Below are 23,699 nucleotides of genomic sequence, written 5' to 3' on the forward strand. Positions count from 1 at the left end.
TTCTTTTAACCATACCTTGCCTTCAAAAGAGTGCTTGCAGATGTAATTCTAGGTTTGTTGTATAAGACTTAAGTATATCTTCCTAAGAAAAAAATAAATAATATTGGATATTTGAACACAAGAATTTCCTTTAGAATTCAGTCCTATTAATTTCTTTCATGTCTTTATTGCACCTAGGCATGATTGGCATCAATTTCCATGGAAAGCGAAGGATACAAAAGATCTTAGTATGTTCTGAAAGGCTATAACCTCATAGATGCCTGTAGAGATATGAGGTTTTTACAGTGTTCAAACTTTCAAAGTAAAAATCCAGATAAGGAACATAGGGAGTAATAATCCAGATTCACCACTGGGGTCTCTACTGACTTTGAGGAAAAGATATCAGGGCCAACTTTGGCCCATTCTATTAAAATAGTAGCTGAGGTGTTCCTGGTGAGTAATTCAGGAACCTTTTTGTTTAAAGTTCAAAGAACTAATAACTTCAGGATCTTTAATATAAATTCTAATACAATTACTATTTAATCCCTTTTAATGCATTCCAGTTCCATTAATTTGAAAGCCCTGATGCTATCAGGAGCCTTCCTACTCTTGCTCCCTGAAGTAGTTTCCTTAGCTGAGGATGCAGTGTCACTATCTAATACCTCCTCATTCACCAGCTCTATTGTTCTGCTTCAGCTTAAGCTTTCCCACTTAATATCAGCATGATATAATTGTGCCATAGGTGACAAATATATTATTCCTTCTTGTTATACTGAACTTCCTGTCTTAATTACCAAACTCATTTTTCCTCCACATCCTACTTACTCGTTGCTCATTTTCAATTATGATACAGATTTCCCTTAGACTTTAATTACTTCTTGTGCTTAAAAGGATAAATTAATTTACTTATTAACCCTTTGACATCTCATTAAGATCACTGAATAGGACAATTCTGTTTTCTTGTGGCAGTCCATCCACATTATGTCAGTTTGCAAAAATACTAGAAGGCTTAGAAGGAATTTGATAAAAACATTAATAGTTCTTCCTGGTGTGGCATCAGCATCTGTGTCATATGAAATTTTTTGCCTTCATAGAGGCACCAGCTAAACTGGAACTCTGTTTAATCCCTGTCTGACATGGAGGAAACATTGGCTTCCAGGATTAGTGCTGTTGTGTTTGCTTTGTTCTTTGCGTTTAATTTGCACTTTGACTTTCAGAAATGTTCATAGGATGAGCACAAGGGATCTCCTTTGAGCTTGGACAATTCTCTGGTGGGATATGTATCAGACAGAATGAGAATTCAAGGTTTCTCTCCCTTCTGCATACAGGAACTTGTAGCAGTGCCTTGTTTACAGACAATGAAAATAGCATCCCTTCAAAGGCCTTAAAAGGAATCCCATGTTCCAACTCCTCCTTATCTTTTGGTAGATGTTAGATCACTTTATTACCATAATTTTGATATTATAATTTGTAAACAGCTACATTTTTCTCATTGCAACATGTACTAAAATTGCTCAGTGCTTTGGCTGAGTTATTCCTTCTGCAATATTCCCAGTGTTGGCTCCTTGCCCTTTTGGATTCCCCACTGTGGACAGCTTTGTCCACAGGCTGCAAGCTCCCTGTGGGTTATGTGCCCTAGCTTCCCTCTTTTCTCAGGAAAGCAGAAAAGAGTTTTCCTGCTTTCCTGAGACCTCTGGAGCAAGGCAGCTCATCATGATCCCCGTTGATTCACCAAATGTGTGAATGTGAGTCGCTGGCACAGAACTGCCTGTGCAGCTGAGAAGACTTTTATTCCTGATGCAAAAGAGAATTCATGAAATGAAAATCTTGCAACAATTAAAATGCAGTTTCTTTATTAAGACATCATAGAACTAGAAATAGTAAATATTTCATGTATCTAGCTGGTTTCAGTGCCTAGGGCTAGCTACATGTTTTTCTGCCTATCAGATCTCCACTCACTGGTGACTCACATCTATTTTTTAAGAATGATCTGTCCCACATACAAGTCACATATTGGGTCTGTTGAATGCTCTTAAGCATCATTAAGATGAACACTGATTAAAATGAGCAGATTTGGAGCTAGAATGGGATGAAATATGCATGGAAAAATTGTTTTATGGATTAAAAATTTATTTTTTAAGTGTCTTACAGAAACATCTGGCCTCAATTGGGAAAAAATATTATTTTGATATTTCTTTGTGGAGCAAACAGCTGTCACTGTCATTTCAGAGGAAAAGTTCATTTCCCTTCAACAAAGATAACAACGGAAATCCTAGGCAGGACTTGAAATAATGATGGCATTTGAAATAGGCCAATGCAGAAACATGTCTTCAGAGTTTAGCTCTTTGAAAGAAATATTGAGGTTATTAAGTGATATTAAGCTTACAGAAGTGCTCAGGATATCTGTTATTTGATTTTGGATGGTTGGCACAAAGAGGCATGTATAAGAGTGCTGAAGACACAGTCAATTATTCCCTATCAAACTCAGAAACATAAAAAGTGAAAAGTATTTCTTTCCAAATAACATAGTGTGTATATATATATATATATGGAAAAAATCTAACCGGAAAATTTATAATACAAAACACAGGATCCAGTCATTGATTTTGCCTTTGGAACAAACACAGAGGGAAAGACTGATAAAGACATGCCTGCAGACAAAAAAATGGGATAAAATGATGGGAGTTTTACCAAAGATAAGTTGTGCCATATGATTCTGTTATCTTAAATACATTAGTGACTAAATAAAAGTGATATAAAATAAGCAAACTTCAAGGGAAAGATTGATAAAGACATGCCTGCAGACAAAAAATGGGATAAAATGATGGGAGTTTTACCAAAGATAAGTTGTGCCATATGATTCTGTTATCTTAAATACATTAGTGACTAAATAAAAGTGATATAAAATAAGCAAACTTCAAAAAATAACCCTCTCCCCACCAAGAAAAAACAAAACCAAAAGCCTCAAAAAACCACCAAAACATTTATTGGATATGTGTCACAGGAAAACTTGTTAGTCAGGCAGTTTTGTTCAGCAGAATCCTGTTATGACAAGTAAAATCTGGGAGAAGTGTTGGCAAGGGGCTGTATTCAATAGTAAAAGTTTCTCTAGGAGAGGAAAGTTTGAGCTCCTTTTTTCAGTAATGAACCTGGCAAAAAGGATAGAAAAGGCATCAAGGGATACCACTGGTGTTTTCAGATGATGTGGGCAGTGCCTGAGAAAAAGAGAATCAGGATATTATACAGAAAGAGATGAGCTGGGGGACTGGAGTCCAAGGAATGAAATTATCTATGGTAGAACAAAGGGCACTTGAGGAGCAATGAAAACAAAACAGATGACTGTGCCAAAATTCTTGCTGCTGGCACATTGCCATCCAGATAACAATATCTATGTTGTTATGTTCCTATCTGTTGCTGTGTTTTGGATGATAAACATTTGTAAACTCTTTATTTCCTAGACTGGCCATTTCCTTGCAGGTTTGAGGCTTGAGTCCCAGGGTGCAGTTTGTAAATACTAGTCAAAATGCTTAAAAGTAATATTATAATCTTTTCCAGAACAAATGATGAGACTGATTACTGTGGCTTGAATTTTGCATCCATTTTACAATTGCCTCACAAAACTTTCAAAATAATGTTTCTAAATCAATGCAAATTTTTTCCACTGTTTCAAAACCATAGTCTAGTCTAGTGGTCCAAAAATATAATTTTATGTATTGCAATTCTAGCTTTTTCGTAGAGATCTTGAATCTCTATTTTAGAAAAAAAGCCACATTCCTTTGGCATGTTAAATACAGTCTAAAGGTACACATAGTGGTATTGCCAAATACAATTTCCAAAAACACATTTCTCAAATCCTGTGTCCCCAGGTTCCTAGAAATGACATTCTGTAATGAGCTGTAGGTACTTTTTGATTAGCACAGGGATGAACATTCCTCTGTTTATCGTTTTTCTTGCACCAACGTGACGTCTCTGCTGATTACTCACATTATGGTTAATTTGCAACTGATAATCAGTCCTAGTTTCTTAATAAACTTCTCATTAAGAGACTGGAGCTGTCACTTTACCTCCATGTTACTCTTCCTTAGTATAATCTGTGACCATTATGCAAAAGAAAGGACTGCTGGACGTCACACATGTCATTTGCAATCATGTACAAAAGCTTCAAAAGGAGCTTGTTAAGTAAATGCCCTTCATAAATCATTACTGTAAAATAGAAAGGTATAACTAATCACCATATTGGCACCCTGTTGCTGTATTTGGCTTTTTTGAAGAGGATGAATGTTCAGCCAGTAGACATTTTAAAAGATCTTTACAAAATGCTTTCAGGGATCTCCCTGAATGTTTTGTGCTTTGCTTACACTACGGCAAAACCAGCAGCTTAGTAGCAGAGAGGCTCAAGCTGAGTCACCTGGAAGACCCTTTAAGATTCTTTCTGACTCTGTTGCCTTCAGGAAAAAGTGATATGATTGAGTTTTGATGCCCAGGAACTTATCTTGTACCAACTGGTTGAAAGTAAATTTTCAAATTAACACTCTGAGCCCAGGGTAAGAATGAAGTAATTCAATGTCATCTGCAAATAAATAAATTGCAGATATTTGTGTTAGTTCATACTATAAAAGAATAAATACATGCTTATGGATAACTGTCTCACTTCAGGGGAGATGCAGTTGCAGTAGCAGTTAGGTTACATTAGTCTGGCCATATTGCTTGCATTGTCACTGTAAAATAGTCTTTGGTATGGAGATTTCCTGAATAAAATTCGCAACTTCAGTCTTCTGAGCAACTCTGTGACTCTGAAATCCCACCCCAAGTTCTACCAGTCAAGTGCTTTGACAATTCTTCATGAAGAAGAAAAAATGAAACCATGAGAGTTGGAGTGAGATTTAAAGTTAAGATACAGTACTTTGAAGGTTTTCTTTTTGGGATCTTTTTTTTTTTTTTCCATCTGAGTGGGTTTCATCTTGACAGGGGCAGCATAAACAGCATAAGTAATAATAAATGCAGGGTAGGGCTCTGAAAGAGAATTAAAGTCAAGAAGACAAGCAAGCCAGAAATAATGAAAAGAACCCTTCCTCTTCTGAGAGGGATCCCTGACTCTGTGCTTCCTATGCAGAATTTTTGTACATTCAGAAACCCTCAGCAATAGCATGTCACTATTATTTCCTCACAGGGAAGTGTTTGTGGGAGAGTAACTTCTAAAAAATGCATTCATGATGTTTACTCATTGTCTTGCTTCCAATCACAATTTTTAATCTGGTTTAGCCAAAAAAAAAAAAAAAAAAAAAAAATCCCAGCTAAATATTCAAGAGTTTAGCAGTGAGTTGCACAGCCTGTATCTGAGCTATGACCAGACAAATGGTATCTTTAAAACCTAGTTATCCTTTGGCTTATGTGAGTCTTCCTTTCTTAAATTATCTACAGAAGCTCATTTCCAGTGTGCACATGTAAATTAAATGCTGCATCTCTGTATCTAACCTAAATTTTTTTCCTTTTAATGTCTTGCCACTGCTTTCTGAGATAAAGATTCTTTGCCTCTGAAAATTTTTTTCCTTTTATTCTTTCCATAGCTTCCTGAAAACAGTAAAACTTAACAAACAAACAAAAAAAGGAAAAAAAAAAAAGTAAACCACAAGACTCACAAGACCATAAAGTATTCAGGATTTTTAGATTAGTAGTGAACTAAATCAAAATTTTCCCTCTTGGGTTTTATGATGACTTTACAGAAATTGTCACTACTGATCTCAGCAGGAAATACAGCTTTATACATTAGGACATAATGTGTGAGGTGATGACACTCCATATTTTTCAGGAACTACAAAACATTCAACACAGAAGTGCTTTTCAAAATCTCTTATTTTCTCTCAGGGATTTTCAGTCGATGGGACACCAACATTCATTTTTAATATGTTTTAGGAACAGAAAAGCTTTGTTTTAGAATTGTCCTCAGTAGTCATTCTTCCTGGTTTTACCATTATCCTGCTGTGCACTGGCCATTCCATAGTCTTTAGTTCACATTATTTAATTTTTTTTTTCTGCACCTTTAGGACTTTATCACCACATCCACTCACAAATTAAAGCTGATAAGAATTGATTATAAAATACTATATACTCTATTTCTCTTTACATTGTAAATTGAAATGTTTAACTCAGAACAAGACTCTTGTCTAGTTCCATATGTTCTTTGATTGTGGCTATAAAAATAAGCTAATTATTTCCAGAAACCAATTGCTTTTCATTAAGAAACAATTGCAAAGATTTGATTGTCTATGAGTGTGTTGCAAAGATATTTTGAGTGGATTAAATTTTTAGTTACACACCACCATCAAGTTCCTGTCACATTTCAGTGTTATTGATTTGAAACAGAAGTGGAATTTTGATATCATTTTTTCTGCACTGTATATTGTGTAATTATTCAGATGCTTCATTTTCATTTGTGCTTTCCTACTTGTTTTAAATGTTATTACTTGCTTCAATGCTTTTTCATTTTAGTGAATACACTGATAAATATTTCTATCAATTGCAGATGTGATTTTTGCATAAGTAACTGAAATCCTACTGCCATGGTTTAATACAATATTAGACATCAGAGGAACTTGTAGAAGCAATTAGAAAGTCTATGCATGTATTTGTTTATTGAGTTACTTAAAAATGCTCTAAAGGGATTGCTAAAGCAGAAAAAGGGACATTAAGGCTGTTAGTTTTACTGTCAGATTTTTAGCTGTCCTCACTATGGGTAAAGTGCTATCACCATCACCCCAGTCTGCCTGTAAACTGCAATTCCTTTTTGTTCTCTGAAAGAAGCATGAGCACAGCTGTGGGCAGTGGGACTGACAAGGCAGCTCCTCCAGCTGCAGGGGAAGGGCTGTGCTTCAGGTTACACTGAAATATGAATCTTCAAACTAGAAGCATATCTTGGATACCTTCATGCATTTTGTGCTTTTTTCCTCATTGAAATTGGGAGTTAATATGACGAATACAAGGTTGCTCCATGAGCAACCATTCTAAAATCAATTGGAATATTTAAATAAGAAACTAGCAGACTTAAACTTCCAGTTCTGGTTTCACCTTCCTTTCCAAATTCAGTCACAGAAAGGAGCTGTCTGTATAATTAATTGTAAGGTGAACCTTATTAAATATTACTGTTGTTTTTCCCCTCCATTTTTCAGACTAATAAAAAGCACAGTGGAAAATTTAAGATTTCCACTGCATTTTCTACTTCTGCCTCTCTTATGAGGCACTTGAATGGCTAGTGGGGAAAGCAGTGGGGAAATATATAACCTGGAACTTAATGAAAAAAAATAATGAATTCATTTGTCTGAATGAAAACACATTCTGTATAAAATATTGGAAAACACTTATTTCAGTTTCCAGTTATGATATTTACTTAGGAACAGAAAATGCTTTCAAAATAACTTGTGGAAGTAACATATGGGCCACTTTGAGTCCCATCACACACAGAACTGATGTATATTAGAAACTCCCTTAGGTAGTGTGGCAGTCAGTGGAGAGGCACCTTTTGCTGGCCACAAAATAGAACAGGAAGATCCTTTTTGTGGCTCAGTTCTCCCCAGTTAATATTGTTTAAAGAGGACTGTGAGATAGATGGTGATGGCCACAGAACTCTGCTGGGAATCACCCAGGGATTGGCTGAGCCTCAGCAGTGGCACAGCAGTGTTTGTGCCAAAGTTTAGTGTAGGGGATCTTCAGAAGTACTGCAGGAGCAGAGCAGCAATGCTGCAGCTTCCCTTCTGGGTCTCACCTTTTAATCCCCTATTTTAGCACATTATAGAGCTCGTGTCTATTAAGTTTTTATTAGTTATATAACATATATTAGTCCAGAAACAAAGAATTACAGGTTCAATACTTATTATCCATGTAGACGGGTTATTTGTAACTCAGTGGTTGGCATTATAGTATAATCATTAATTTCCTTTGCTTTTCTCTTCCCAAAAGGAAGTTTTCACAGCCAGCAAGGAAGAACTGTTTTCAGAACATCACTTGGTAATACTTTTAATTTCCTTTGCATATTTTAATGCAATCAGCACAGCTTACATCTGTGTAGCAATCAAATTACAAAGTCAACATAATCCAATGAAAAGCTGAAGAGCCAAATAATCAAATTCAGATTAATATTAATTGCTGTAGCTTCTGCACCTGGATCTAAAAAAACAAAAACAAGAAAACCATCACATATAACTTCATCTATTTAATTGCAATGTTTTAAATAAAAAATCACAAGTAAACCAAAACCAAAAGACAAAACCAAATCAGAAAAATAACCACGACCCCTCTCCCCAGAGGACCCAAACCCAAAATTTTGGATGTTTTATTTTTTTCCCTGTAACAAGAACAGGTCTTGTCAATATCCAGATTTAGATACATATAGCTCAGACATCCCAGTGAAGCTATTTATAATTTTTCCTTTCCTAACAACTTTTATTAACTCATTATTAATCTTTAAGATGGAAATATTATCCTTATTTGACACAGACATGGATTCTTATAGAACATGTGCAGTTCTAGTTCAGTTCTGGAACTAAATTAGGATTGTGTGTTCATTACTAAAGCAGACCCCAAAGTCAACAGGGTTCTTATTTTCACTTGTTCACACAACCAACAGTGAATACAGAAAACCCAGCAAATAAAAGTAAATTACCATTTCCAGTCCTTCCCAGAGGTGCCTTTGCCCTTCCACTGGAGAGCAGCTGCACATGCAATTAATTCAGCACTCATCCTTGTGGGTCCCTTCCAACTCAGAAAATTCTGTGATTTTTTGAAGTAAATGTGAGGAGTGGGATCTCCAGCTCAGAGAGAAATGAGCTCTTGGGGATGGGGGCAGAGGCCTAGTGATGCAGATTTAATAGATACAAATGGAGAAAAATCACTACTCTGCTAGCAACACATGCATTTCAGTTTTCTGCCCTCATTCATACATCCTCTTTGGCTGCATCCCGTGCCTGATGAGGTGTGTGTGCTATTCCACACAATGGTAACAAAGTTTTCCAGTGGGGGAGTTTCACAGGAAAAAGGTGCAAATGGGAAGCTGGAGAAATGTCACTTTTCTGAAAACAGTAATTAAAAGAAAAAAAAAATATTCCTGTTTGTTTGGACTACAGCCATGGGGCTGGTTCTGCAAGTTTGCAGCCCAAGCACAAACTGGACTCTTTCTCCCACTCTGACTTGCCTGTCCTTCACCCAAAGCACAAAACCAAGCATATCATTGTTTTGTGCATTAGACCAAAAGTTTAGTACCTAATGCAGATGGAATTTTAATATTGTGCCAGGATTTAACAGCGGACCATGCTGAAGAGGAGTTTAGTTTTCACTATTACATAAGTTCCTTACAGGAGGCAGCAATTGCAATTAAAGCATAATTGGATGGAAAATGCTTCTTACACAGACAGAATGTGAGATGTAGGAACAGGACTTTGCTTCTTTAACAAGAGCTTCCTCTAGCCAGTTAGGGCTCCATTTGAACTAAAGGAAATGGCTGCAGGTATAATTATATCCTCTTTCATTTAATTACCGTTGGAATTCAGAGAAGATGATAGCAAGTAATTGAGAAGTTATCAATTACTACATTAACACACTTGTGACCAGTAAGATCTCACAGATAACTCTAAATTTGAAGAGTTAGGTTTCAACAGTTATTCAGTTATAATGATTATTTAAAATTGATGAAGTATATACTTCTAGTACCAGTGAGATTCATAACAATAACCTGAAAGTGTTAAAGTGCAAAATTAATTTGTAGATTGAATTTCGAAATCAGGCAGAACTGTCAATGGTCAAGTGGTAAAACAGATGTACTTGCTCCCTTGCCATTACAGGCTAACCTTCTCAATCACATACAGAGCACACAAAGAGAGCTGCAAATATTGCAGTGGTCCTTTATTTCCAAGGAATGACTTTAAAAGTGAGGAGAAAGCTTCCTGATCAAAGCAGAAGGATTTGATTTTGTGTTTTCAATGCTAAGACTTGCTTCTTGACATTGCCAGTTAAGTTTGAGAACAAGTATATTCAGTATAAGAGAGAAATGAGTTTGTGGCTGTGAAAGATTGAAACTAACTCAACCCAAATTTGCAGGGCAAGATCAAACTTACTTCCAGTTGGCAGCACTGTGAATGCCAGCCAGTGCAACACTTTCTAGGACACAGGTCCTTTCTCTTTGTGCTTGAGGATCTTCCAAATCACCTCTCTCCTTTCCATGATGGGCCTGCAGGTGAGAAGAGAATATGGGAGTTTCACATCCTTAATGACAAGGTTGTTTCAGTTCTATAACAATTTTCATGTGGACAGAAAAAGGAACTGTAAGGAATAGGGATGCCAGGTCCTGATCCATGCAAGGAAATTCATAAATGAATCTTATATGTGTTAGTAATGTTAAGATAGACTTTATATAGTGACAGAAGGTCTTTGAAAATAGCATAAAAATTTAAAAGTTCTTATCACAAGGTGCGTGTCAAATGTAAAGTTATTAATGGGCTTGCATGAAAAACATCTCTAAAGAGCTGGGCAACCTGAAGGTAGAAACAGCTTCCTTGAAAGGTTATCAACTTTGGGATTCAGTCACAGCTCAGTCCAGATTCTCAACATCATTCCTATGTGTTTAAGCACCAAAGACATCCCTCAGATCTCAACCTTCTGTAGACCACTACACTGTGAGAAGTCTCTCAATTCCTGCAGTTGCAGAACAAGACAGACAGGCACCATTACTCATAGGTGTGCTGTAGTGCCTGCAGGACTGCAGATAGCCATGGAATTAGAGGCACAGCTGTCAATAAGGCCTTCTGTAAAACTGTATTAACACAATTTTCTTCTTAGTATTTACTATCATTATTGTTGGAAATTATTATTAAAAAAATACTGGTTCCCAAAAAACTGAAGCCCTGGGGGTTTGGTAAAACCAGCACTAACAATGGCAGTGATTATCTGACCTATGTGAAACACAAGTTATACTATAAATTCGGGTGTGACACTGCAGACCACTGACAAAAGCACACAGGACAAAGAGGTTGCCTTGCACTTTGCTGATCTGACCCTTGTTTTACTGACTCAGCCTTCTCCCTTATCACTGTGGGCTAGGGAGGGATCAGCACAGCTCTCTGGGTCTGGTCAGGGCTGTGCTCTGCTCCTCTTGTCTGGGTACTGTGTGAGAGCATTCCTGTTTGGTGAGGGCGCTGCCCTGCTGTCACCTCCATCCCAGCTCATCTTCTGTTGTGGAGCAGTCTAGTCTTGCTGCTCCCTGATGAAAAAAAAGACATCAAACACCTGCTCTTGCTGCCTGTGGATGTGTAAATCAATTTTTACAAATGTAATTGTGGTGCATAAGCAGTTGGCACTTTCTCCTGGGCATATGAAACTCAAAGGAACCACATGTAAGGGCAGAATCCTTTGCACTGTGACATCCTCCCTGGTTAGACTGCTAATCAAATGAATTTTTAAATAATCTTTCTGAATGGCCTGAAGTGTTGAAGTATAAGGACAACAGTTCCTATCCCTTACATAATGCTTTTCAGTTTTCAAGCTATTTAATAACTTTAACAACTGAAACTACTCCTTCAGGTACCCTTGTAACAATTGATCCTTTATACTTCTATTGTGTCTGACACCTGATGTTCTCAAAGTATTTCATGTATTTATTGGACAAAGCCTCATGCAGTTTCTGTGTATGAAGCCTTATAGAGCCAACTGAGTTTTAGAGCACAAACAACTTTAGAAAAAATCAGCAGTGTCTTCCTTGCATAGCAAAGGGAAATAAGGGTGATCTTCATGAACCCTTATTGAGATATGAGACTTTACAACTTTCAGCAGTTGAATCTCATGGCCTTTTTTCCCCCCTTTTTGCAAGAGGACAAGTTGAAGCACAGAATGATGAAACAAATAGCAAATCTGAAAACATGCTTCCCATTGATTCATATGGCCTTGTCTGTGAAGCAATAATTTGTCCCCTAATGTGGGTCAGGGACACTCTTCCTGTCCTCATCAATGAGGTCTCAAAGGACTGTGAAGGTAAAGAGTCTCTGTGCCCCAGGACATCATGAAAAATCCCCATATTCTCTCCCTCCATGATTTTTCCACCAACACGATATTGGGAAAGTTCCTTTAGCTCCTCCAATTTTCCCCAATATTATAAATAATGCAATGAATGTGGAGTTCTGGCACATGCTGAAGCACCTTTGATCAATACCAGTTTAAGAAAAGTTTAAATTAAATATACTGCATTACATACTCTTCCAGATTCAAAATGGCAAAATACAAAAAAATTGTGGTAAAAAAATTGCAAGGAATAGAAGCAAACATAGAGCAAACAAGAAATCTCTCAAGCTGAAGACACAGCTGGCAATGTGAAAACTGGAGTAGTGCCAAAAGTCCACCCTTCTCCTGTAAAACAATAAAACATTTGTCTTGGTGTGAGACATAATAGACCAAGCCCCAAACTACTGACTCTTCTAGGAGACTCTGTGCACCATGGTGGTACATCAGAGCCCCTGCTGATAACGTGCCAAGGCACACAGATTGTTTTGATTGTTTAGCAACCCAATGCTAAACTTGCACAGCAAAAGGCTATAAACCCCTCTTCCATGCAGTTAAATTTTTTAGAGCTCTTCCCAGGCTTGATGCATTGCTGAGATGATACAGCATGCCTCATTGCACTGTGACACTGTGTCAGCAGCACAGATTGCCACCAGCTTTCTCCCTCACTTCCCAAGTACAGGACTGCAGTTCAGTGTCACTGTTTACTTTTTGTGAAATTGAGAAAGAAAAGAAAAGGAAAGCAAATTCACCAGGTGCACTGGAAGGGATGGTTTCTTTCCTCTCTAGTATGCACAATGAAATTATTCAATTTTTTATGCAGGTGTCAACAAGTTCCTCTCAACACGCCAGCTATTAGAAACGAGTATGTAACACAGCTGCTGGTTCACCCTTCTCACAGGGCAAAAAGTAGGACAGGAACAGTGCAAGATATTCAGAGCATTGCCAGGAGGAGAGGAATCAGGCCTATACTTCACTTGTATCCAGTTACATTCATCTGCCTAATGTCAGACTCCTCTCAGGTCCACTAAAACATGCAAGTAAGAAATGACACAGACAACCTTTAGACCTCAAACTCTGGCTTACAGCTTTGGCTTTTGTGATATTCCTGCATAAGCATACCTGCCTGGGAGCCTGCAGAGCTGTAATCATTTCACAGGGGCTGGGAAGCAGCTAGAAGTTTCTCTCTTACTGCTCCATCTTTTTTTCTTGTTTAGAAAGGCTGGTGGCAGAGGGGACACCAAGAGTGGCACCAGGAAGATTTCTGAGATGCTGCAAGACATGTGGCAGCAGGGACCTCCCTCCTGCTTAGGTCTGAGCACAGGGAGATGTGACATTTTTGAGAGCACTGATTAAGGAAGGCAGTCATTACAGGCATGTGAATAATCAGTATAACTGCATTTTAAATAAGGCACAGGAAAAAGTGAAATTGCAATTACATTAGTAAGAGTCATCAGTTGATAGCGCTACCACAAGCCCTTGTTCTTTGAGGAGACAGTTAACAGAGCTTGAGGGAGGGTGAGTTTTAATGATTTTAACTTTCCCATCTTATACTAAATACTGGCACTGGTCAGACACTTGAAGCTAAGAAGGTGCGCAAGCATCCTGCTGAGTAAGGCTTTGAATCACCAATTCCTCTGGTTGACTAACTGGGATGTGATCCAGCCACAGAAATCTAGCAAGCTTTTTATGGCCTAATGTCTGAAAAATTAATTCCTCTGATGTCCAGCCTCACAACGGGCCATGCCTGCTTGCTGGGCACAAAAAAGACCTCCAGTACTGGCAGAGATCTCCCGGAGTACCTAACAGAGAAGGCAAGCAGGTGCACACAGTTTGCTGGAGATTCAGTCATCAAAGTCTATTCATGTTAGCAAGAACAGGTATGGATAATACTGGTACACGTATATGCCAAAAATATTTTTTACAATTCTGAGCACCCTTTAACCCAAAGTCAGGGAAGTCTCAAGAAAACCAAATGTCTTCTCATTTGGCTTTTTCTAAGTGCAGAATTTCTCTTATGTTACAGTGAAATTATATTATCTTCTGGTTTTGCCCTCTATCAAATACAGATTTCTTTCTTTTGCCAAATTTTTCAGTGTTTTTGTAAGCCAGAGTGAGCTTTTCCTTCTTTCTACCTGCCAAGATCATGCATTAACACCTATGTCCTTGTTCTTCACTTAAAAGATTTTTCCTTTTACAAAGCCAAAATTAGACATATATTTACTGTTACTATTAGCATATAGTATATGATAAAACTGAGCATAAAGCTGAAAATATGTACCTAAGGGCTGGGAATTCTCTAGCAATTTCATTTTGGTGTGATTAGTTGTTGAATAGTATAGATTAATTTATTTTATTCTGTGAGATCCCTTGTCACATAAAGGCAATGCTCAGTGACTTAGGGCAGACTTAGAAATCTGTTCTTAATGATGTTGGAAACATTGCAAATGCATGAATTAAGGAATAGCTTTATACTTTAAAGAAAGCATTTGATTTTATTAGCCTGGGGCATTAGAAGACATAAAAGATGTAATGAAATTATTCCCCCGCCTCCTTTTTTTGTCATGAGGAACAGAAATGTAACGTATATACTTCTAGCATGCATTTATCTCTTCTTCCTGACAAGTCTTTAAAGAAATGCTTGACCTAAATGTCAAAAACTTGGTTATAATTTTAAACTGAAAGACCAAAGAGGAGATAGGTTCCTAAGATGCCATATCTTAATTTTTCAGGAAGGAAAAAGACAAAATCAACATGTGTTAAGAAAAGTTGCAAGAAAATTCAGATGAGAAAGTAGAGGTGAGAAAATCTAATTTGATTACAAGGGTACAGATGCACTGGAGGTCAGTGCCTGAGCACTGCTGAGAAGAATTGAGAGCCTGAGCTTGCTGCCTGTTACCAATCTGTGCTTACCATTGCAGTGAAATTTTACATGTGTGTGTGCACTCATGCTGAATTCTGGATCCAGGGTGCATCTTAACTGAAGACAGCCTTGGGACTGGAGACAGAGTGGGGGCTGGAGACAGAGTGCAGATTTGTGCTGGAAATAACTCTCCAGATGCCCTGCTCATGGCTCTGGCAGCCCTGATGTGCGTTACCCGCAGACACGGCGCCAAAGGCTGGCTGCAGACTCAACAGCCCCGCTACTCGCACCCTGCTAAGCAGGTTTTCCCATAGTTCCCATCTACTCACTGTTATGTTTTACCATTTCCTCAGCAGCCACATTTTGATGGATCTATTTATTTCACTTCGGTTTTGCAAGCTGAGATGTCCTAGAAGTTCTTGCCCTGTGGTTTTGCTGCTGGAGGTGGAGTTCATGCCTTGGCACACTGTTTGCACTGGGCTGTTTTCAGTTCCTCCCTCCTTCTCCTATCTATGACATTGTGCTTTTTATACTCTCAAATATTGCTACATCTTTGGAGCCATTTTTTTAATTTAAGTATTTAATGTTTCCATTCTGATTTGGTAATCTCTTATGGCAGCAATAAGTGCACTCAGATTGTTGGCACATTTACAAGTTTTTCATGACTTCAGGATATTCCCTGCGAGTTGCAGAACCAGGAAGATGTTCCATTCAGCCTCTCAAGCAAAACCAGAAAAAAAGGAAGCTTAGCTAATTATTTTGCCTGAGTAATTTGTGACAGTTAAAACCAGGTGAGGTAAACAGGTCTGATGAGTGAACCATGTTGAAAGCCAAAAAAAGCACTTTACCTCGGAACACTATTTCCTTGGTATATCATCTAGCCTTTTTTCCCTTAAAAATATCAAAATATTGATGAGTCACCATAAACAGCAATCTACTTTAAAACATTATTTTCTATCAGTATATACATATATTTGTTTATAACACATATCATTATTAAAATTATATATGACTATGCTTTTTTTTTCATTATCACATAAAGCATTTTAAATTGACAAATGAAATTAACTTAAATGGGATTGTCTGTCTCTAGATTCAATATTTATTGCATTTCTGAAATGTGTCCTAAACTAAAATACACACAAAGAGTATATAATTTTAACTTCTGTGTTTGTAATTGAAAGCATATCTTCCATTCAGCATTTGAGCAAACTGCAGAGGATTGATCATTATGTCATTCTCCAATGTCAAATTCATGTATTTTACATTAACCTCTAATTGTGAGCTAACCTTTATTACAACAAAAGGCTTTTTAACCTGAACCACCTAAAATATTTAGAGCTGATTTCACTTTAGATTTGATTGTTTGTTTGGGGATTTCTAAAAAATTTTCAGGGGTTTGAAGGGGAAGGGGGATTTGGTGTTTTTTTGGTGGTGGTGGTATTTTCTCCTAGAAAAAGTGGCCCAATAAAGTTAAAACTAGTACGTCTGTAGGAACCAAAATATGAAGTGTATTATCTGCAATCTGTTGTGCACCACTAAACTAAACCTTTTTTTTCATTTCTTATGCTTTTCTCCAACAAGTTTTAGATAAGATTTATTTATATTTATGACCAAAGACTAAGACATTGAGAAATTTACACTTTCATGTGTCTGTAGGAACCAAAATATTAAGTGTATTATCTGCAATCTGCTGTGCACCACTAAACTAAACCCTTTTTTCATCTCTTATGCTTTTCCCCAACACGTTTTAGATAAAATTTATTCATATTTATGACCAAAGACTAAGACATTGAGAAATTTACACTTTCATGCATTCATCCCATACCAAATTTCAGCTCATATAGGAGTAAACAAAGTTCTAATTTTAAAACTGGAGTTTAAAATCTTAATAATGCTTAAAAGAATTTCAGGAAACTACCAAATAAAGAAAATAATTTCACATAGCTGTCTTTATCAATTCAGTAGAAATTTTAAAAATACAGTTGATAAGGCCTTTCATGCTGTACAAAAGAAATTCTAATACCTAGAAAGCTTTTAAGGATACTTTCAACTTTATGGTTTAAACATATACATCCTTTGGGAACACATCTATATTTCTCTGTGTTCAGAGCTGGCAAAATGAGCCAGTCCTGGAGTTCTGAAGATATTTGAGGAAAGGCAATTGAAAGTTTTTGACACACAGTCTAAAAAATTAAATGAAGACCTATATGTCACTCATTTTGCAATATTATGAGAAAATAAGGTGGACAAACAGCTGCAAGCAAATTGTGCACATTTTTATACAGACTAAATAGTGTCTCCTACCTTGGATTTAGCATTTACAAATGATGAGACATTTTTAAAATTCAGAGAAATCTTTTTCAAACATTTTTATTTTTCAAATAGTCCTAATGCAATTTTTCTTTTGCCTAAAAACACTAAAGGAGAAATCAATAGATTGTTTCCATTTCAGCAGTGCAGAAAACGACAACGATGTAGAGTACTTATTGCTATATCCATGATATTAGGTGTTGACAACTGTAGGAAAAAAATGCTTCTTTCCAGAAAATACTTCAATTTAATTTTAATCTATTTTAATTGCTAAATTTTGCTCTGGAGATGTTTGATTAGTTCAGTCTTTTGCATAAACATGATGGAAATAAAAAGAGAATGTTCCACACTGGACAGGACACAGGTCCACAAAAATAACAAGCCAAGATCCTTGCAATACAGGACAAGGGATTACCCTGTAAGTTACATGAGATCAGAGAATCTCAGAGAGCTGAAGGATGTGTCTTCCTGTGAGAAATTTGTTTGAACAGGACATGGCATCTCCTTTGTACACAGGTGATTGTCCACAACAGAGATATAGATAGAGAAGAAAAGATTTTTCATTCCAACAAGATGATTCAAAATATCTTATGCTTCCATAATAACTGATGCTATCAAAATGCATTGTTTGCCTTCTTTACTGAAGACCAGCATCCAAATCATATAGATAAAATAGACATACAAACAATATGCTGGAATATACTTACAGTAGTTACACTTTCTGATCAGATTTAAGAATTTCACCTTGACATGGGGTATCACATATCATGGATAGACTTAAGCAGGTGAAAATGGTGGAAATGAGAAGCAAAGAATTAGATTTAAAATAAGCCTATAAGGTCAGATATCTTTTTGGTATATTATTGTTTGGGATAAAGTACTAGGTTAAGTATTTCAGCATCCAATAATTTCACAGTAACAAAAAGTTAGATGAAAGGAAATGTAAAAGAAAAAGTCTCTTGTATATTTTTACAAGAAACTGTATAACATACCAAATATTTTTTCCAGCTATCATTACAAAATATCATATCATAATTAAAAGAAACTAGTCAAGACAACATTAAGGACAAACACAAGGAGAAGGAAGAGGGAGAGAGATTCTGATCAGGTCAACTAGAAATAAAACATATATATATTTATATATTTAAAAAATCAATTTAAATTTTTTTTATTTTAAAACCATAGATAAAAATTTGCACACACATATGAAAAATGCCCCCAAACCAACAAAAAGCATTCACACCAAATTTAGTCTCTGTTAGAATAAAAAGTTTTGGAAATCCTAGATGCAGGTAACTGGGAGCTAGATGTGTATTCTTGTTAAATTCAAAGAGGTACATAACCCCAGCTGAAGGTGTTGAACTGGCAGGCACTGCAGTGGCCAACCAATTAACATAATTTTTCCTTAAGGTTATTTACTGCTTATTTCAGTACACACACTGTCTGAAATATATGTAAATGCAGCTGAGAGCCACTAGGGACTGTTTTGTTAGAAGTGATAATCAACCTGAGCATTACAAACATGCTGCAGGCTAAACAAGCTGGCCTATAGCACTACAAGAGGCACTTTGCTTTGAAAATCCTCATAATCATTGCCAATACATCTATGCCACAGAAACTAAGCAGAAGAAGGGTACAATCAAGCAAAGCTGAGCGTGTAAAGAATCATTTGGGACATGGGAATAGCAGCCACTTCTGTATAGCAGACTCCTGTGCTCAAGCCAGATGTTTTACTGACAACACTTTCAGAGGTTGCATGAATATTTCAGTGCAAAATGAGCCCGAGCTACAAATGAATAAATTCCTTTTCAAAGCCCTTAGATATGCTATTACTGCTAACAACATTCTCCCTTTCAGACACAGCTATTTTATTTGGATGAGACAGAATGCCTTATTCAGCTCTGGAAAAAGTCTCTATTAAAAATGTATTGGAATGCAAAGAAATTTGTGTAAGCATTTGTAACAAAAGACCCTTAAAAGTAGAGAGACTCTCAGATGAAAGTGCCACAGATCAACAAATGCAGGACAAGTTAATGATATCCAGAGAGCAGTTTGGTCTGAAGTTGCAAGCCTTTTCTTGTCTGAGTAGTTTCCTCATACCATATCCATAGTCCATCAAATATCTTTTGTCCCCATAAGAAAACAAATAGACAAAATGCCTCTGCTTCTTTAATACATGAAGTTGAATGTTTCAGCTGAAAGTCTGGAACTAAAATTTTGAGCTATGATAAGATTTGCCCCTCCTAAGGCAGATGTAAAGACAGTAGACTTCTGCTTTTTAGTGTATATTGCAACTGTTTGCATTTCCAGGATAGAAGCAATAATCTTGGGCCACTGCATTCACAGATATTTTTGTCTTGGACACACCAGATGCAATATTTTACACATGAAATTAAATTTTAGAACTGTTATGGTAGAATCTATTTTTAAGAATATCATGTCATATCTGTCTCAAACAGACGTGTAAATAAAGGAAATTGGTCCTGATTGAGAAATTCAGTAACCATCTGTCAATCAACTTTTCTGCATTACTTCTTTCTTGCAATTTATTTGTATGGTGCACTTGATAAAAGCTTTTAGATACCTTCAAAATTTTTTCCTGACTTATATTTTTATGAACTATATATTCATTAGTGGACTACATTTTGAAGGTATTTTCTATAAATTAAGGAGTTAGTCTATGCATCTTAATGGAACATATAAACTAAATTAGAAAGTGAAGTCTAAGTCCATGATGTGGCTTTTTCTCTAATACTACTTTCATTTATAAAATCTGTTGAAGGAAACTCAAATTTCACTGCCTTGAAAACATGAGATTTTATTAGTGAGCAAAAAGAAATCAAGTTCCTATGATGTGATCTCCAAGGAACAGGGGTAATAAAAAGATTATTTTTACCATAAGCCTAAACCATTAGTGCAGATTTGCCTAATTTTCCTGATGTAAAGTACCAAAAATGTGATTCAAGAACCTTGTCCCTGCCAAACCCAGCAGTAACTGTTGGGGCTTTGCCTGTGCAGGTCTGACAGCAAGTTGTTTTCCATTGGTAGTTTTGGTGTTGTCATTACAGATAAACTTGGGACAGGTGATTTGGGACAAAAGTATCAATCCCAAATACAGAAATATGGATGATTGGAGGTTGTCTAAGTCCTGTCATTTTCTTACAGTATTATCTTACAATGTGGCTTCTCCCTGTTTAACCTTCCAGTTTTGTCTTTGCTTTTTGAATCCTGGCTAATTAAAGGATTTCTCTTCTTTGTGACACTGGCCTCCCATGTCACACTTTAATTACAAGGACTATGTAGTGTTCTATTAACTGTGGGTTTTTGTTTCTTAGATCTGTGTGTTAATTGGTAACATCAGCATGGAATTTTTTCTTTTTTTCCAAAAACATTATTCATTATAGTAATTAGCCATGTATCCATGACAGCCGAAATTAACCACTTATGAACTTATTTCTTCAGCCAACATCTGTGAAGATCTTCTATTTCCATTCCTGCTTATTTGTCAATCCATGACACTTATGCTGTGAAAATGAAGAGTAAAAAAATACATGCCATAAAATAATTTAACTTTTGAGAGAAAGAATCTTCTGAAATACTCATGCATAGTGCTTTTAAAATACTCAGAGCAGTTAGGTGTTTGGTTTTGTTTTGGTTTTAATTATTGCAGTTATTTTGCATTTTTAATTATATTTGAATCACATTACTGAGCTTTTCTTTCCAGCTATTACATCCCTACATTATAATCACTATATGTATATTTAGCCACTCATATTCATATAATTTTGTAAACTGTTGTCAATGGTGAAATCAAAAATTGTCATAAAAGCAAGAATAGGCAACAAAATACTGAGAAAACACATACAATTATAAAATTTCTCATCCTCAGTATTGACATTTTGAACTGGGAAGCTTTTCTTGTAGTCTTGTAGTTTACAATCTCTGTCCAATGTCTTTCACTTTCTTCCTGTCACAGACCCTATCTTTGAAATAAGGTAATTTTCCTTAATTTTATCTATCATGCCTGCTTCATGGAAATTCCTTGGGTCAGGATACACTTTTCCTGTGCTTGTACATGCTTTTCCATAGTGTCTAGTATAATGTAGCCTAGTATAGTGCAGTACAATGCCATTCTCTAGGTGGTCTCATCACTCGTAATGAGCTTGAAATTCACCTTTCACTAACTGCTGCTTCAAGTTTAAAAAGCTGGCCACTTGTAATAGCAACAGAAAACATAGGAAAGGATATAACATGATGGACAATGTGTGTCTATTTTCTGTGGGGCAAATTGCTCATTCAGAGCGAGATTATTTGAAAAATTGGCGTTGGTAGCTAGGAAGCCTTTACAAGGCTATTGTTGTTGTTGTTTTAAAAGGCACACTTGGTCATCTGGCTGGAGAGAACTGGGCTTGTAATCCACCTGTGGAAAGGTCAGATGTTGCACACATAGCTCAAGATATGGCTGCAAGATGCTCAGACATTGCAGTAATACACTTGGAACAGAGCAAAGCTGAAGCTGAAAAATATATGCTATAGATACTGACTGGATTTTCAGTGGTACTCAAATTGCTGATTTTCTTTACTTCAATGAAGGAGAATAAAATTCTTGAGAAGAAAAGTAACTGCTGACTAGATTTTTCTTTGTAATATGTACCAAAATGTTACATAATCTCAGTGGAAACTCAGTTTTATGTACCTTTCTGTGTGACTAATTTATTTTTTTTTTGATTGAGTTTTCTTTTTTAAATCTAACAAGCAGTCTTTTTAATATGTTCATATTGTGAAAAAAAAAGGCATAATTTTCTAGGCACTCAAAATATTCTTACAAGGCTTTCCATGAGCACAGCTTTGCTGCCAACTCCCAAACAACTTTTAATCACAAAGTCTATTACTCTGAGTTATTAAGAAGAAATTTTACTGCCAAAACCTGATGACAATCAAGTTTTTAGACCAGAGTTTCTCTCTGGTGTACAAAACTGCAAGCAGCTTTGGGCTAGCTATCCATGCTTCTGATTATCTAAGTGAGAACAGTCAAAGGATCATAATTTGGTGATAGCATACTATATAACACAAAATAATTTAAAATTTTATATATCAGTTTCAAATCCATGGCTCCAATAATACTTGCAAAGAGTGGAGAAATATAAACAGAGGGAAAATAACAGGGGAACTCAGTGCTGCCTGGTAGAAAGGATAAAGGGTGATAGAGATGCAAAGCTCATATGCTAAAGGCCATGAAACCAAGAAATATGGCATATTTATATATTTACTATCCTCCTGGAAAAAGGAAGGCTGTATCTGCTTTTCCACAAGCTGAGTAATATGAAATCAGAATATATGAATCAGACTACATTTTCTTTATATGCTTATTTTACTTTTGTCCTTGAATTGGATACAGTGTGGATGTGATTATCATGCACCCAGTTCTCTTTCTTTTAATTGAATACAAATGAACATCCTCAACCATGAAAGGATTTGCTTCTCTGGAGTAACAGCCAGGCTAGAAGTAGAAAAACCTAGCAGTCTGACTAATATATATATATTTGTGTGTGTGTGTTTGTACATATATATTCAAATCAGCATTCCAAGGGCAGCTGTTGCTATTAAGGACATTTCACTTACAAGCACAATATTAAATTAGATTAGCTTACAGAAGCCATAAACATGTTATGTCGGTGTGTTATAACAAAGATAATAGAAGCAATAACAAATAGAATTTAGAATCACATTTTAATTAGTCATATGAACAGTTTAACACAGAAATACTGACAAAGCAGAACTACCAGTGTAATGAAAATGCTTAAAGGTGTAGATAGGAGCCATCCTTGCAATATAAATGCAGTATTTAATAAGAATTTTTAGTTAAAATAATGATTCCACTAAATCATTGTAACTAAAAAAGGCCAAATGAGAAGAATGCCCTGGCTGACTTTACCTAGGGGAACAAAGACTTTTTTTCCTCACTATGAAACTTCCTACGCAAAAAACTGCATTTTATGCATAAAAGTTTTCATACATTTGTTAGAATATTGGATTTGTAGCTCAAATGAAGATAAATCATTGAGAGGTGTTATGATTACCTCTCCTAGAAAATTTCTTTATTTTTGAATTTGAATGGTATTAATGATTTGTCTGTGTAACCATTTCAACTCTTTCAGAAGTGGTCATCTGTTAACTATACTTTTCTATCTAAATTGTTGTTATATAGTCAATGTCCAGACAAAATTCAGCAAATAATACATTGACACATTTACTTCTTATCACTAAACAAAGTAATGAAACAGAAGGGCTCAGCATTTTGTAAAACACTAATTCTGAAACATCCACCTATATATTGTCCAAATGATCCAGTTAGATGAAATTGAAATTAATTTATTGATATTCTAAATGTTTCCTGAAACACAATATTTCTGCACCACACTGGGTGACCTGGTGCATAGCCATAAGTGTGTAAAACACAAGGAAATTAATATATAAATGAAATAACAAAACAAAGGAACTGTTTTCA

General features: G+C 36.1%; 1 long non-coding RNA gene across 1 annotated transcript in view; it reads right to left on the reverse strand.

Annotated features, from left to right (window-relative positions):
- Window positions 1–7,973: 7,973 nt before the first annotated feature.
- Window positions 7,974–23,699, reverse strand: part of LOC121365742 — a 65,350-nt gene continuing 49,624 nt past the window's right edge. Inside the window, exons 3-4 of the long non-coding RNA XR_005957065.1 lie at window positions 10,083–10,195; window positions 7,974–8,139 (exon numbers count right to left, since the gene is read on the reverse strand). This is a non-coding gene — a long non-coding RNA (uncharacterized LOC121365742). The remainder of the gene's footprint in view (window positions 8,140–10,082; window positions 10,196–23,699) is intronic.

The sequence above is a fragment of the Pyrgilauda ruficollis genome, unplaced genomic scaffold (assembly GCF_017590135.1).
Source record: "Pyrgilauda ruficollis isolate IOZ18807 unplaced genomic scaffold, ASM1759013v1 scaffold12, whole genome shotgun sequence".
Classification (NCBI taxonomy): domain Eukaryota; kingdom Metazoa; phylum Chordata; class Aves; order Passeriformes; family Passeridae; genus Pyrgilauda; species Pyrgilauda ruficollis.